This window comes from Asterias amurensis, chromosome 8 (assembly GCF_032118995.1).
Source record: "Asterias amurensis chromosome 8, ASM3211899v1".
In the NCBI taxonomy this organism is placed as follows: domain Eukaryota; kingdom Metazoa; phylum Echinodermata; class Asteroidea; order Forcipulatida; family Asteriidae; genus Asterias; species Asterias amurensis.
In genome coordinates, this window is record NC_092655.1 from 18,463,651 (window position 1) to 18,479,315 (window position 15,665).

Sequence of the window (15,665 nt, forward strand, 5' to 3'; positions counted from 1 at the left end):
AGTCTGAAAGCACACAAGTTCGTCTAACAAGGGTGTTTTTTGTTTCATCATTTTCTCGCAACTTTAATGACCGATTGGGCCCAAATTTCCATGCTTATTTTATGCTTATGTTGGGATAAACCAAGTGAAAAGACTAGTCTTTGACAATTACCGAACGTGTACCTTCCCTTTAAAATTGAACGGTTTAATTAAAAGTCTATTTTGTTTTTACCGGGTCATGGTAAACAAGTTAATAGCTTCAGATGTGGCAATACCACTGGTGTCGCAGTGAAGCGCCAATTTTAATTAAGTTGACTTTAGGATCGGTCCGAAAAAAATTATAACATAGCTCTGCCCCATCTCGTGGGTAAAAAAAAACACACATGTCATCTCTTATTTATGCTGTGTTCTCAAACCCCATAGGAGACATGTGTAAAACAAAAAAATACACCACTCTTAAAGACACTGGACTCAATTGGTAATTGTCAAAGACATAGTCATCTCACTTGGTGTACACTTATGCACAAAATAACAAACCTGTGATAATTGAACTCAATTGGTCGTCGAAGTTGCAAGAGAATAATGGAAGAAAAAACACCCTTGTCGCACAAGTTTGGTGCTTTCAGATGCTTGATTTCGTAACCTCAGCTGAGGTATCGAAATTAATTCAAATATTTTAGTTGTAAACTACTTCATTCTCGAAAAAAACTACATAACTTCAGAGGGAGCCGTTTCTCACCATGTTTTTATCAACAGCTCTTCATATGCCTCGTAACCAAGTAAGTTTTGATACCAACAATTATTTTGAGAAATTACCAATAGTGTCCAGTGCCTCTAAAGGACCCGTGTCCCTGTGGTTTTACTTCGTTAGAATCTGATCAGTGAATGTTCTCAAGAAGCAAGGGCCTTGCCCTCATGCTTTCTTCTTGGATAGTAAAACTCCTCTTCATGGATCACCTCACTTCTAATCGAGCGAGGAAGAATCTAAACTCTACGGGACGTGTTCTCAGCAGCATGTTAGATTTTTTACTTGTTCGTGGAGTAAAAAAACAAAAAAAACCACATTAATTTTAGATGACATGTCCACCAGAGGACACGGCCTCGCGAGAAAGCCTGTAGCGTTTTTAAGACTCTGAAATAGCCATAATTCTGCTCTTGCCCTCTGTTAAATTGTATTATTAAATCAAGCGAGGTGGGGATTTATCTCTTTTCTCTATTTTATTATGATTGAAAATCTACACAATCCCACCATATTCCTGTCGTGATTGTCGAGGACGCTCAGGTCGCTCACTCGTGATTTATTGTTTTGCTAACAAACTCCGTCTTTTTCCAATTTAAAATGTTGAGATTAGTCGGTGCTAGTCGTTAAAGTGAAAGACAACAGAAGTGTTGACAGAATCCCGTTGCTTGATATAAACGGGAATAAATTTGCCTCTGTTTCATTGTCCAGCATTTTAATGTTAACCAGAACCACCAATTCTATGCCTTCTCATGAATGCCATCTCTACCTTTCAAATCGTAGTCTTAGTACCTTCACTGTTAAATGCATTTATCTGGACATTCATCCCTAGACCAAAATTATTATACCACTCGGTTGAACTTTATATGACGTCACACACTGACAATTTAAAAAAAAAAAGACTAGCGCGTCGACAACAACCGTCATATATAAATTTGTTCTTAATGGCGAAATTGTTCGACGGTTTGGAATCCGTAAACGGGCCACCATGAGGTCACACTTGGATATTTTCTCATGAAACTACCACTTTGGCCAACATAAGTTGTGTTGTCTCAACGAAAAACAAATCTGTGGACGGATTTGGAATTGGCAAATGGGCCACTTTTGAAAGACTAGTTTGATGCCACGCACGGAGTACACTGCATGCTTGTCGGCCGCAGCTGTCATGTATGCAAGTAAAGCACCTTTCACACGAGAGCAATTTACCAAGGGTCCCTTGCTAAAACATGAACTACTGTCCAAGTTCTTTTTCAAAATCTTGTCAAACATTGCTACATTGTACAACCATGCTAAAATTAAGCAAGGGACACCAGTTAGATTGCTGTCATGTGAAAAGCGCTTAATAAGTGTGCACTCTTGTGATGTGTCGAGCCCAAGACATGTTGCTCTTTCGTACGGTTGCCACAAACCATCTCAACAGGAAGAGTTTGGCTCCTTCTGTTTGAATGGCTCTCAGAGATCCTTAATATAAACTCTCCGGACACTCAAGTCGTCCATGATAAGTAATGAATCATTCCACAAGTCAACACCGATGGGTATTTCAAGACTGCCCGCTGACAAATTAGTCTCCGGGGTTTGTGCTAAATGCAAACCACACACAAGAGAATATTTCTCTGAGTGGCCTCATTTATATCTTCTGAAAGGGAATGGCCGCTGATGTCATTTCTCGCCTGTCGATTCTAATTTGATTTCCTACATTTTGTCATTTTCATGTTTATTAGAAAATAAACCATGCTTGAGTTTGAAAAAGGAAAGATGATTTAATGGCGTTGGGGTTCATTTTAATTTTCAGCGTTCGAGCTTTGTATTTAAAGTGTTTCGATTTGGCAATTAGTTTCCACTTATGGGGGATTAATTATCTGAAGGGTTGTTTGTGTGGTTTTATTTTTATTTTTTTGATTTTTTTGGTGCTTTTTTTTTTTAAGAATATTGTTGGCTTTGTGTTTATACGTTTAGACTCCATTTTCATATTGTAAAGCGCTCCATTTTCATATTGTAAAGCGCTCATTTACTGGTTTTTAATATTGAACGCTGAAATTCTGAATAATTTTATTATAAGATTTATGTTAAAAATAAATTCTGACAAAAGAATATGGGTAATAAAAAAAACATCAAAACAACCTGTGAAAAAATAACATTCAAAAAAAGTCATCGAATTTCAACTCGATTAAATTTCTAGCTATTACTTCTCTTGTCTTTAAGAACCAACCACTCTCGAGTTTGTATTATGCGGTTTGAGGGTTTGTTTTTCCATTAACGAAACTTAATTTAGGTGTCACTCTTATAATGATTATTTCTTGTTTTAATTACAGGTGCTGAACGTGTGTCCCGTAGCAGTTTCTTTCTTCGTTTCTTTCAGGCAATAACCAACGCAATGCAGGTGTTTTGCACGGTGTCAAGTCAACGCTACTAATAAGGTGAGAATTGGCAATTTGTTTTAAATTACACAACGACAAAATCACCGCCAACCCTTTCATCAAGTTTGTTGATTCGACCGTCGCACGGCTCGATATCTCGACATCATCACACACGCAGTCGCAGCGTCATCTGCAAAAGAAGAAAAAAAAATGCTGTACCACCTCCTCAGCTATCATCAGTGTGTACACAAAATCTACGATAGTGACAATTAAATGGCGAGTGGAGTGTGGGCCGCGAGACCTAAACCTCTTCGCTCGCATAGAAAGCGCCGTTAGAAACGGTTAAGTGTGCGTGTTGGCTGTAGAGGTCGGCTAACATTGACTTTAGGACAAACGCACAACGGCACAAACTTATAGGAGTCGAGACCTGTGGTTCCGCATGTAGGTATACCTTATCGTATACGGGCTTGCATGGGATTGGGAGCGGCAAGCACTGGATAAAAACTCGTGTATATGATGCATTTATGCACCCCCCCCCCTTTCCAAACCGCCCCTTTAGCAATTCAGTGACCCAATTCCTTGGCCAATCGCCCTAACAAACTGTTTACATAATCTACGAACCGTATTCAAGAAGAAGTATGTACTTCGATGATGATTAACTCGCCTTGTCTGGTGATATTCAATATTTAATTTAAAAGATAACTCTCCGGTTGTGTTGAGGTTGAAGTTACTTGATACAAGATGGCCGCCGTTTAAGTTCATTAGCGGTTTTAGTAAATTGAGTTGCAAACTTAAACAGTTTTGGGGCCTGAATTGCAACACCCACTTCTCCACTGGGGGATATTAAAAGGAAGACTTTTAAATTGATAGATCTGAATAAATAAACTCGTTAATGACATTAGAGTAACAACCACAAGGCGTAGTTTATAATCCACTGTTTAAACGGTAAGCCAATATTCGTGCTACCGGAAGTTTACTGTGTCAGCTCGTCCGTGCGACAGGGAGACGAAACAACAACAGATGCCGCAGGAACTATATCGTCAAACCGGATTGTTGGGCATGATACCTCATTTTCAATTTTTTTCTCCTGGCTTAGGGGAAATTCATTATAATGCACTCTTGTGAAGAGACTTGAGGAAGATTGGGGGAAAGAAAAATCCTGAATCCAATCAAGTTCCGGGGTGCCCTCATTAACCCGGAACGCCGGAGCGGAGTGCTGCTGCAGACCTACCCGACCCTGCCTCGGTGTAGAGTAATGGACAAGTTTTTGTGTCGGTGAGCCGACTGTCGGAACGTGAGGACATAATTGTTTCTTGGTTAGTGAAGACTGGAGGAAAGGAGGGGTTCAACTGGTTTGCTTTTGAAAAACGGAAGGCCTTTTCTAACGGTAAGAGAAGAAAACTTGTTGAAGGCTGGTTTACACGATAGTTTAATGTGAGTTATACGCAGTAAAGGTAGATCAATCAACTTCTTCTTTGCACTTTTGTCTACAGGGAACATCAGTTATCATTTTTCGGTTTATGGAGTGTGAATGAGTATGATATATGCACACCACTTTGACTAATGCCAATCGCATAACTCGTGGATATAGTCATCAAACATGTTTTTCCTTATAAAAAGCTATTTAATGCCTAAAAACTTCGGGTAGTTCTTGTATCGTCGTTCATTTCTAACCTTGAGTTCATTTCGTCCTCCATGTCCTTCATCTGTTTGTTTGTGTTTCTTGTTATGGTCGTTAAACCAGAGAATAATCCTGTGCCTGGACTCGAGGTTGCAACCCGCCATCCCATGTGTGGCAAACATCCGCTTTCCCCTCTCGTAACAAAAACAAGAACCCTGGTATACACGCCCCTCAATAGGGGAATCCCTAATGCCGAAGCCGGGGGACGATTATTTCGCTTGTCTTGCTTGATGCCCGGTCGACCGCGGCGTGTATAGTTTTTGAACTCACTGGCCAAGATTGGCTCTCTAATTAGCTTAGATTGCCACAAACGGCGCCACGTGGGGGACGAATTAAGCGCTCTCGTGGGGTCGTATAATACGGCATCTTAACCCCATGCTATCGGGGTACGATAGCTTGAAGCGATCCTCCTCCATAAGTCGGCTCACACTTTATAGGGCAAGTTATACTTTACCTTTATTCCCTTCCCAATATCCAAGATTAAATCAAATGATAGTTTACGCAATTGCTGCTAATCATCTTAACACATGAGCAACATGCTGGTTTATTAGCAAGGTAAATGCGTTTAAACATCAGCTGACATCAAAAGTAAAGGTGTGCAGTTTGTGGACATTATTATAAAGACCTCCCTTTTTGGTCTCAAGGGCCACCTTTGAAGTCAAAACATTCAGTAATGCATATGGATTTTTTGGATAATGTATCCCCCTGAGGAAGGTGCATCGGGTGTTGAGGTGTTTATTCAGGCTGTCTGGCAACACATTTACCCAATTCGTAAAACTTTATAAACACATTCAAATTGTTTAAAATTGAAATCGGGGCTGAGGGGTTTAGGGACGTACACTGGAAGGCTATGCATGATGAAAACCCAAGCCTCATGCCATTAGGTCGCATCAACTGTACTTTCTTGATTGTGAATGCTTGAATATTCCCGTGTCTATATTCATTAGTTTTCTGGGGGTAGTTCTTTCTGTTTCTCTTCTTTGATTTAGGAGAAAGTATAAGCGGTTACACTGAGACGCTTAGGTTTTCCAGACGTTCAGTTTGCATAATTCATTGTGCTACTTGTTTCTTGACGAGAAATCGGGTCCACGTGCAGGTCGTCTGAATCAACAAAACGCGGGAAAGAATGAGCGGGAAAAGGAGGGGAAGATATAGGGCACGTGTTCGATTCGATTCTAGAACCTTGAAAATCTATTAAGATTTGAACCCGGACGGCTGTACTATTTATGCTTCTCATTGATGATGGGTCTTCAGTCAGATTGTCTGATTTGCGTTTGTGACTTCTCCCTAAGTGGGGGAAACCTGTGATGGGCTGTAAAGATGGGCTTTAATAGTTGGGTAAAGTCTTGTGTGATGACGCTTCTGTGTGTTGTTCACTAAACGTTGGTATCATCAACGTTAAAACCTCTTTCCCACTGGTTATCTATAACTAGCCTCTGTCTTCTCCACATACATTTTCATTGTATTTGTTCCATCCCAGTGTGTCCGACCTTGTTCATTTCTTACAGTGTGTTTCAGCATGAAACAGGGATTTCTACTGCTTCTCATCAAAACACTCATAAAGAAAAAGATTCATTCCTATATATGTTTTCCCCATGAACTGCATGGCTTTTGAACTCATTGACGGGTGCTCTTCACAACGTCTGAAGATACCAATTACCATTCCTTCAGCTCCCCTGATCAGTTATTTCCACCTTAATTTTTTCCTTCGTGTAACCCATTCCAGTCGCTTTAAGTCATATTTGGGGCAAACTTGTATAGTGTAATTTATGGCATACAGTACATTAATACAATAAACAATACATATTTTTGGAAAGTTCAACCTCGTTTACGTTGTGCTGTTGCTATGTCAACAACTTTCATAATGTTACCTTTGATAAAACTCAACCTTTATGTCATGCTGTGATATGTCCACGTATGACGTGAGTATTGGGGGGCAATGACATATAGATCCAACCGTTTGTGCATAATGTTGGCTTTCCCCCCTAGTGACAACTTCCCCGAGGCGTCCGGATCTTTGCGGATATTTGCCGCTGGAATTCCTCGGATTACGGAGTAGAGGCCCTTTTGGTTCCGTCGGAACGCGTTGATGGTGAGAGACTGAATGGGTAACCGGGAGGCAATGCACGGCTTGGGACAAGCATTATGCCTCGATACCTCTCAACAACCACATTATATCGGTGAATTCCTCTCCCACTGAAAATCATTTGCCTCCCTTCTTCCTTAAGAGGAAAATAATAATGTTAATATTTTATCAGTGATTTGTCCATGAGGAAATGATACTAAGCCGCTTGCGTTCGGCTCGGGTCATTCGACATGGTAACTGTGGGGCATGCCGAGGTAAAGTGTAGATGCACACATACATTCCCAATTGCATGCTTGCATAGGTAAAACCACAGTGGATGATACCGAATGGTCAAAGAGTAGGAGGGTTAACCTTGTATTGTGTATGCATTTACCCCTTGATTTCGTTGTTATAGATGCATACACCTCATACATTCTCAATTGCAGGCTGGCATAGGTAATATATCATTCAAAACCAGAGTGGGCGATACTGAATGGTAGGACGGTAGGAGGGTTGACTGTGTACTGTGTAGATGCATTCATCACATTGTTATCATATTGCAGGCTGGCACAATTCATGTAAAGGCTAGCATTTAAAACCACGGTGGATGATACTGAATGGTCAGACAGTAGGAGGGTTAACATTGTACTATATATGCATACATCCCTTGACTTCGTAGCTATAGATGAAATACTATCTCAATTGCAGGCTAGCATAGTAAATCTGTCATTCAAAACCACAGTGCTGAGCAGAAACGCCAGAGTTTTAATTCGGTGCCCTTAACCAGCCGGCCACGACACTTCCATAGTAGATGATATTAATTTGTCAAAAAGGCCGGCATTGTGTATCTTTCAAAACCTTATTCGAGGTATTGGATTGGCAGACTGCGCTCATCAAAATGCCATGTCCGTACCGATATGTTGATAGTTTCCTCGGCAGTTCGTACAAATTAAAGTTTGCAAACTCAATGATGGACTTAAAATGCCCATTGTAAAACTTCTGTCCGAGCAAATAAAATGGACCCTAGACGACCAGAACGAGTCCCTGAGTAGCTTCTAAAACCTCTCATCACCCTCATTGCAATACTTAATATATAATACTGTCAACTAAACAACCTTTCCAAATTATGGCGAATGGGTCATTACGCCTGATTACAAATCAGGAAATTACATTCCAATCTTTATTGATGTTCATGTTTTTTTTTTTTTACTCCATTTATTTTTCACCCCCGGCGGGAGTTCATCATCTTTTCAGTTGTTATTAAGCCAAGGTTCATTGACGCTCAGAACTGCAATTTTTTTTTTTTTTTACCGTTTCAATGGAAATTTTCATTTGGGGAATTGCATTGGAGTAGAAACCAAATTGTATGCAATTTTGAACTTATTTGTGTATTAATATAGCTGGTACGATATGGGTCAACGCTAATGGTTTTACTTGGGTCATATTATTTATTGGTGCGTTCTTCAAAATACAGCAACTGTATTGATATTAAGTGTGCGTTAAGTATGATATTTGGAACTGCTCAATATTGTTTCAATCCTCTGTATATTGTATATGCCTATATGTAGAACAATAAAACTAACATAAATTTTGAAATTTCATTTCAAAAGAAAATCGCGTTTTTATAAATGTCTAATCTGGGGTTAATGTCCACGCAGGAAGAATAATCCCTTATATGAATACAATCTCAGAAGCGTTACTGCAGAAACGCTTCTGGTATCCAAATTCGGGGCCATAACAAATGATTTTAAATGTGTATAATGGTTTATAATATAGGCTTCTATAACACCAAGTTTTCATTAGCATTAATTTTAAAAGCGATTACTCGTATGCATTTCCTTAAAGACACTGGCTACTATTGGTAATTGTCAAGGACCAGTCTTCTTTCTCAACATATTATGCATAAAATAACAAACCTGTGAAAAAATTGAGCTCAGTCGGTCGTCGAAGTTGCGAGATATTAATGAAAGAAAAAAAAACCTTGTCACACGAACTTGAGTGCATTCACATGCTTGATTTCGAGACCTCAAATTCCAAATCTGAGGTATCGAAATCAAATTCGTGGAACATTCCTTATTTCTCAAAAACTACTCCACTTCAGAGGGAGCCGTTTCTCACAATGTTGTGTACATACCAACCTCTCATATTACTTGTTACCGAGTAAGGTTTTATGTTAATAAATATTTTGAGTAATAACCAATAGTGTGAAGTAACGTGCTGAAGTACACGCATTTCCAGCTGTCGTCATCCTGCGTAATGTATGTTCATGGTGTTCAGTTGATGTTGGGGGAGTGAAGTGTCGTGTGTTCATTACTGTAGACAGTATACTCAGCAAGCAATCACGGCTGAAACAACTCCAGTTGTTATGCAAACAAAAACTACAGACGGATTGAGTAATAGCGCAGAAACAAAAGCACAGTCTAATCATGGTGCGTAGCATCAGCGGCATCTAAAGTAGGATTAATTGTGTGTTTATTTATATAACCGGATATAGGGTTTAGCTTTGTGCAGGGAGCACGGTGAACCAAACCCTCTCTCATGCATAATTTTCCTCCTGATGTTTGATCGGGCGATGAGATGTCCAGTCGAAGATGACGGGTCAAATTTGATGAAGGAGGAACCACCCATCTCAGGTACTCGCTCACGGCTAGATCACCGTGCTAACCGGGTTGTGCGGCGAGCCGAGTACGGGGCACGATGCTCCCGTGGGGAGCCTAAGAGCGCTCCGCTAAGAGCGCTCATCACACAATTACAGAGTCCGTTTGCTCCGGCGGTTCCCAGTAGTACGGCTTCTACCAAAACGGACGCAGTACACACGCAGGCGTACGTGTAGCTGCACACGCAGTCATGTCTTGATGGATGGATGGATATAATATACCATGGTTGTCATCCGGCTGCGCATCATCATCATTAGCATCATCAATCACCCGTACCGAGATGAGGAGGCCGAGCCGATTTTCCCTTTCACAATCTGATACCTCAGTATCATGCATAACGCATGGGGTTCCTTGAAGTAGTTGTCGCAAGCTTGTTGCTCAACACTACTAACTGACCGTACTTGACATCACTATACTACAGCAGATGAAATCTTGATCAAGATTAGTGTATGACTGGCATTGAGTGCTCTCCAGACTGACAGGTAAGACATTCCTTAAGAACACCTGAAGCGTGTCTTACTTTAACAGTTTAAACATCCTTCAATTCTTGACATGCGGTCGTATCAATCAAACATCTGCACCTTGATATGATATCATATACGTCGTATTAGGTTCTTCAAAATGTGTATTAAATACACCCCCTCGGTCTGTCTGCAATTAGATCGTTTATCTAGTGTATGTGCTATCACTTGTTGTATTGATGAGCTGTGACTTACAAGTGGGTTTGTGACTTTGACAAGTACGAACCATAAGATATGAAGCAATTTTACGCCCTTGGCTCTTCATTTCTTTTAAAGCTGAGTTCCTGTTTTTGTTTGAATGTCACTGGTGTTTTACATACGTTGAGCAATGTGTAGATTATGTATGTTTGCTCTGGCCTCGATTGTAAAGAGTCATTTCAAGATGAGTTGTCAGTTTCACTGTGACAGTGATTTGTTTTGTGACATTGCACTTTGCTTAGCAATTTTTTGATTGATTTGTAGTTAAGATCTTAACCTTTTGTGAAATTGACCTCTGGGCTCAATTTCACCAAAACATTTAGATTCGTCTTTGAGCTGTCAAGTCTCGAGAACTCCTGGGGTGACGGGTCTTTTCTTCAGCTGCGTCACACATATGGAGCTCTCTTTAATCTTAGATCTTGTCTTTAAACCGCATGCGCAAAATTCAAATCTCTTCTCAAAACTTATCTCCTGTCACAGGTTTTCAAGGACTAATTTTGTTGTGTCTGCACGACGCACAAGATGGGCCAATAAAAACCCTTCGTTGACCTCCAGCCGAGGGCGCCCTATACTTTGATGAGGTCATGCGCAAATAATGTGACGTCACAGCGCCTTATCATGCATTGATTTGACGTTGACGCGTATTGTAAGTCCCTGTTGATCATGGCCCAGTTCCTAAGAGGTTATTTTCTGCTTATAGGTGACCCGTTAGCAGAATTTATATTTCATTAACTCCGCTAACGTAAACAAAGCAGAACTCACGCTAAATTTTGCAACTAGTGGTTCTATGTTAAATCTGCCCAGTGCCCACATTCCTGGGTCTGATCACCGCACATGTATGCGTTTACGGCCGGTGTCAGATGCAATTGTGTCCGCCATGTAATACTGTCCGCTCCGGACACTTTTGCATATGCAATCGTGTCCGTGGCTATGCAAAAACCGTCCGGCGGACATGTACATGACAGTACATGCATGTGCGCGCGTTAGCGAACGTGCATGCACTGAACCTACGTATAATTCACGTATTTTATGATTGCAGAGAATACCCAACTTTCCATTTCATTCATGACATGCACTTAGCTTGTAAATAAACGTGTTCGACCAAGGGCGTTAAATTTACTACAAGGACGGTTTTGCACGGGGCGGACACAACTGCATATGCAAGTGTGTCCAGACACGAGTGCATTATGCAGTAGCGTCCGGGCGGACACGATTGCATATGCAAAGCCGTCCGGCGGACATTATAGCATATGCAATATTGTCATCCGGATAGTATTACATAGAGGACATAATTGCATGCGACACCGGCAGAACTATGCATTTGATCATACACCTTTAGCACGTGGTAAGCACACGCCATGAAATTTGGCCTAGATCTTTGAAAGTAGAGCAGCCGCTCCAAAAGTTATGTTGTTTTTTTATAAAAGGTCATTTGAAAAAACATTTATTTTGCTTACCCATCATAAGAACACTCAACGTTTTGAAAGTATAGTATTTCCAATGTCCTGATGAAAATGCCTCAATTTTAATGGATTCTTCATTCAAAATGCAGTTGCGGGGGGAGGGGGTGGTACAAGTGGGTTTCTAGGTTCTATATTCACAGGATTGAGGCCGATATATTTCATTTCAAATGCATATTCCCCAGACAAACTGCAGTCAAGCAGGTGGAATTGGTTGGTTTTATTTTTCTTTTTTACATTTTGACATAACCTTGTTTTTGTTACCCTACTTTCTGTTTTTGTATTGTGTGACGGAAAGGGTGACAAAGTCAGTGGGGAAAGCGCCCCCTTTAGGAAAGTTCGTTGCATGTTTTCAGTCAACACTCTCATTGTTGTTTTAGCTTTCCCACCTTTTTATAAAATCATCAACGCCCGCTTGGGATTGTCTCGTTTTAGTATCCCCACGACCCACCCCCTTGTTGGTCAAGGTTAAAGAAGCCTAAACTATTGGTCAACACTCTCACTATTGTGTCTTAGCTCACCTTCTTAAAATCATCCCCGCCCGAATGAGATCTTCCTCCAGTATTCCTCCTTAGGAGGAATAGGTCTACCCGATTTTAAAGAAGTAAAAACTATATTATGTTTTCAGTCAACACTCTCTAATATTGTTTTAGCTTTCCCACTTTGGTATAAAATCATTTTTGCCCGACTGAGATCATCTCCATTCAGTACCCTCCCCCCTACCTACCCACCACTTTGAGGTTAACCCCAGTTTAAAGAAGTCAAAGCTACATTTATGGTTTCAGTCAACACTCTTATGTTATTGTTTTAGCTTTCCCACTTTTTGATAAAGTCATCATCCCCGCCCGAATGGGATCGTGTCATTTCAGTGTTTTCCCCTGCCTTTTAGGTCAACCCCCATTATAAAGAAATCAAAACTACACTATATTCCGCCTGTAGAACTTGGAAAGGCTCATATCAAAATAGTAAAAGATAATAAAAGTCAATCTTGTTTTCTCCGTCCTGCAAACCAACTAGAGCTTCAATTTAGTGGTAGTAGAGTTGATACTGCGGTCTCCTCCTTATTTTCACGGAAAACAGAACAAGATGAACCTTTAGCGATAATGAAAACATCGCGGGGCTTGGGGCTCGGGGCTCGGGGCTTGGGGCCGACAAATTAACGCCAATTGAATCTTGTCTTATTGACTTTAGGCTGACACACTGCACAGAGTGTATCATCCCCCCCCCCCCCCATCTCTGTTCATCACTTACAAATATTCACGAGGACGTAAAAATTAACTCTCTCGTTCTGCGGATAGTGTACCTTCATCAGGAATTAGACAATCTTAATGAGCCAGACATTAATTGCTTTAAAGGGGTGGTTTGGAGTTGGCATATGAAACAATCTCATGGATCCGTATGTTGTCATCATTTGGGTATATGCGAACCGTTGTAGCCGCTGCTTGGCGTTTCTGACCATCATTGGTCTAACGGTAGCAAGTATTGCTTAAAGTCTCTGCTAAGCAGAAATTATGACACCAGTCGATAGATGATACATATGGCAGGCCTATTATTTCACAGAAGTAACAGAGACAATGACCCCATAGTATGACTTCGATAGAAATTTTGAATTTCCTCATAGAAATTGGTGCCCTGTACCAAGGACAAAACGCCTTGGTGCCCTTGCCCTTTCAACAAACGAAGCATCGGGCCTTGATGTGGAATTAAATTTTGGCTGATAACCTTTTCCCTGGTAAGCATCATTTGGTTGTGCTAAGCTACTTTAAAGCAACTCTGATACATTTGGCCCGGTTCGGAAAGCAATTGCAAATAATCTAGCATTGGAAGTCTTTTATGATTTGAAAATTTGGTTTGTGTAATCTTATAGAAAGGGGTCTAAACGAGAGTTTAAGACTTCCCTGAGAATGTCACAGCTCAAGTTCTGTTAAAGGATTTTGATACCTGTTGCAGATCAAGTTCTTGGCCATAACATGAATACTTACTCATTGCGAATGAAGATGCTTATATTACAATTTACCTGTAGAAGTTTCAGCTTCATTGGTCGCCAATTATGTGAGACAAAACGTGGAAACTAGAGAGTAATGTTTTCAGGAGATTCCTGTGCGTACTCATTTCTTAAAAACCACAACACCTCAGCAAGTAATATTTTTAAAGTGGAGCTTTCTACCATCATTGTTTTTTAAAACTTTGTATTTAAACAGTTTATGTTTAAATGTAAATAAGTTGCATTTGTGTTTCGTGCTTAACGGGATGTTTGTTTTGAAAGTAATGGTTTTAGAGAGAAATTGTTTTGTGATTGTAAAGGGGGCGTTACAGAGTGTTCAATAACTCTGAGTTGGGACCTGAAATCTCTTTGTCAATAAGAAATAGCGGGTTCAAGCTGCCACACACCACTTATCCAGTGAAAATCTTCCCTCTTGAGATGGCCTTGAAAGTAAAGAATCGATACCACACATAGCTAAATGTTTTCTCTTATTGATGTGCCATCCATCTCGAAACAATACGAAACAGTTACTCAGCCAGTCAGGGTGTTCTTTTCAAAACGACAGTGGCTATTATAATGGGGCGTTGACTTGGGATTAGTATAGTGAGGCTTAATTATTGTTCGTGTGTGTTATAGAGGATTAAAACCACCTGATGCTCCATCCACTCCCCTAAACAGTCAATGTCTTTCAGGCAATTAAATGGGGTTATTATTATAATAAAGTGGAGAACCTCCTTCTTGGTTGCAATCGCACGAAACCGTTTGCTATAAATAGATGCTTTCACTGTAACAACAACACCCATTAACACCCATTAACAAAAGATCTTCAACCAAATTGAATCGCTCGGGCTGTGAGTTCTCACACTCCAGAAAGTTGGAAATATTAACAAAAAATAATGTGGGCTACAAAATACACCAGGGCCAAATTTCATAGAGCTGCTTAAGCACAATTAAAAGTAAAGCACAACATAGCTTTGCTTACCAGAACAGGCCTACCAGCCAAAATATCATGTCACATTTGCAGTTTGTGACTGGTATCCTGCTTGTTGCTGCTAAGCAGATTTTGTTAAGCAATTTTGCTTAAGCACTTCTAACAAAAATGGGCCCAGACCTAACATAAAGTCATTCTGCCTTGTGTTTTAAATACAAACTTCGGGGTTTGTAACATCGGTGAAAACATCATTTAGTTTCAATCTGAGAGCTCACTGATTATATAAAAGTTCAAACTCATTACGGACTGTCAAGAGAATTGGCAACTTGTATCACTATAACCTCATCTTTGCTTATTTGGACTTGAAGCAGTCAGAATAAAAGCTTGTGATTGGTTTACGTGCACAGAATACTCAGCAAAGCTTAAACCGGTTTTGGTGTATTTGCTGTATTCTATTTTAAACAAAAACACCGCGATGATCTAACTTTTGTCCACATTCAAATAGATCACACTGTGTACTTATTACGCTTTGCTCTTTAAAATATTAACACTGTGTCGTACCTTGAATAAAAAAGTCTAGCCATTCTTTTTGTGTTAAAAACAATGCAATTTCTTAATGGTCGGCGTACAGCTTCTTTAATGTGATTTTGTGACGTACACACACGGAGTAATTATTCGGTCAATCGTGCTCAGTGTTTTAATTCATCAACTCCGGGAGTGTGTGAACACCGTAATTTTAACGGGGGGTATTTTCAGCAGCTCTCCGCTGAATACTGCCTTGTCGTGAAATCAATAGAATGTTTAGGAAGCTTTTGTGTGTATCTTTGTGTAATTCTCTGCAGTTTCTACTACAGGAAAATTGGGGATGGTTATGACAGTGTTCTTTAAAAAAGAGAACTTGTTTTGGGAGGAAAGTTGTTCTTTGCAAGTCAGGTGTGTATATTATTTGTAATAAGCTAGCGCTGAGTGAAGTAAAGACTTTCACATCATCGAACAGAGCATAGTGTGCGATCATTCCACAAGTGTCCATGTCAGAAATGACACGTAGGGGTTTGACCCGAAATGAGTCCGTATGACCCAAAATCAGTCAAAC

At 40.2% G+C, this 15,665-nt stretch overlaps 1 protein-coding gene across 1 annotated transcript in view; it reads left to right on the forward strand.

The window, feature by feature from the left end:
- Positions 1-15,665, forward strand: part of LOC139940711 (D(1) dopamine receptor-like) — a 55,021-nt gene that overhangs the window by 25,069 nt on the left and 14,287 nt on the right. Inside the window, exon 2 of the mRNA XM_071937076.1 lies at positions 3,031-3,135. The gene's annotated coding sequence lies outside the window, so the exon portion shown is untranslated. The remainder of the gene's footprint in view (positions 1-3,030; positions 3,136-15,665) is intronic.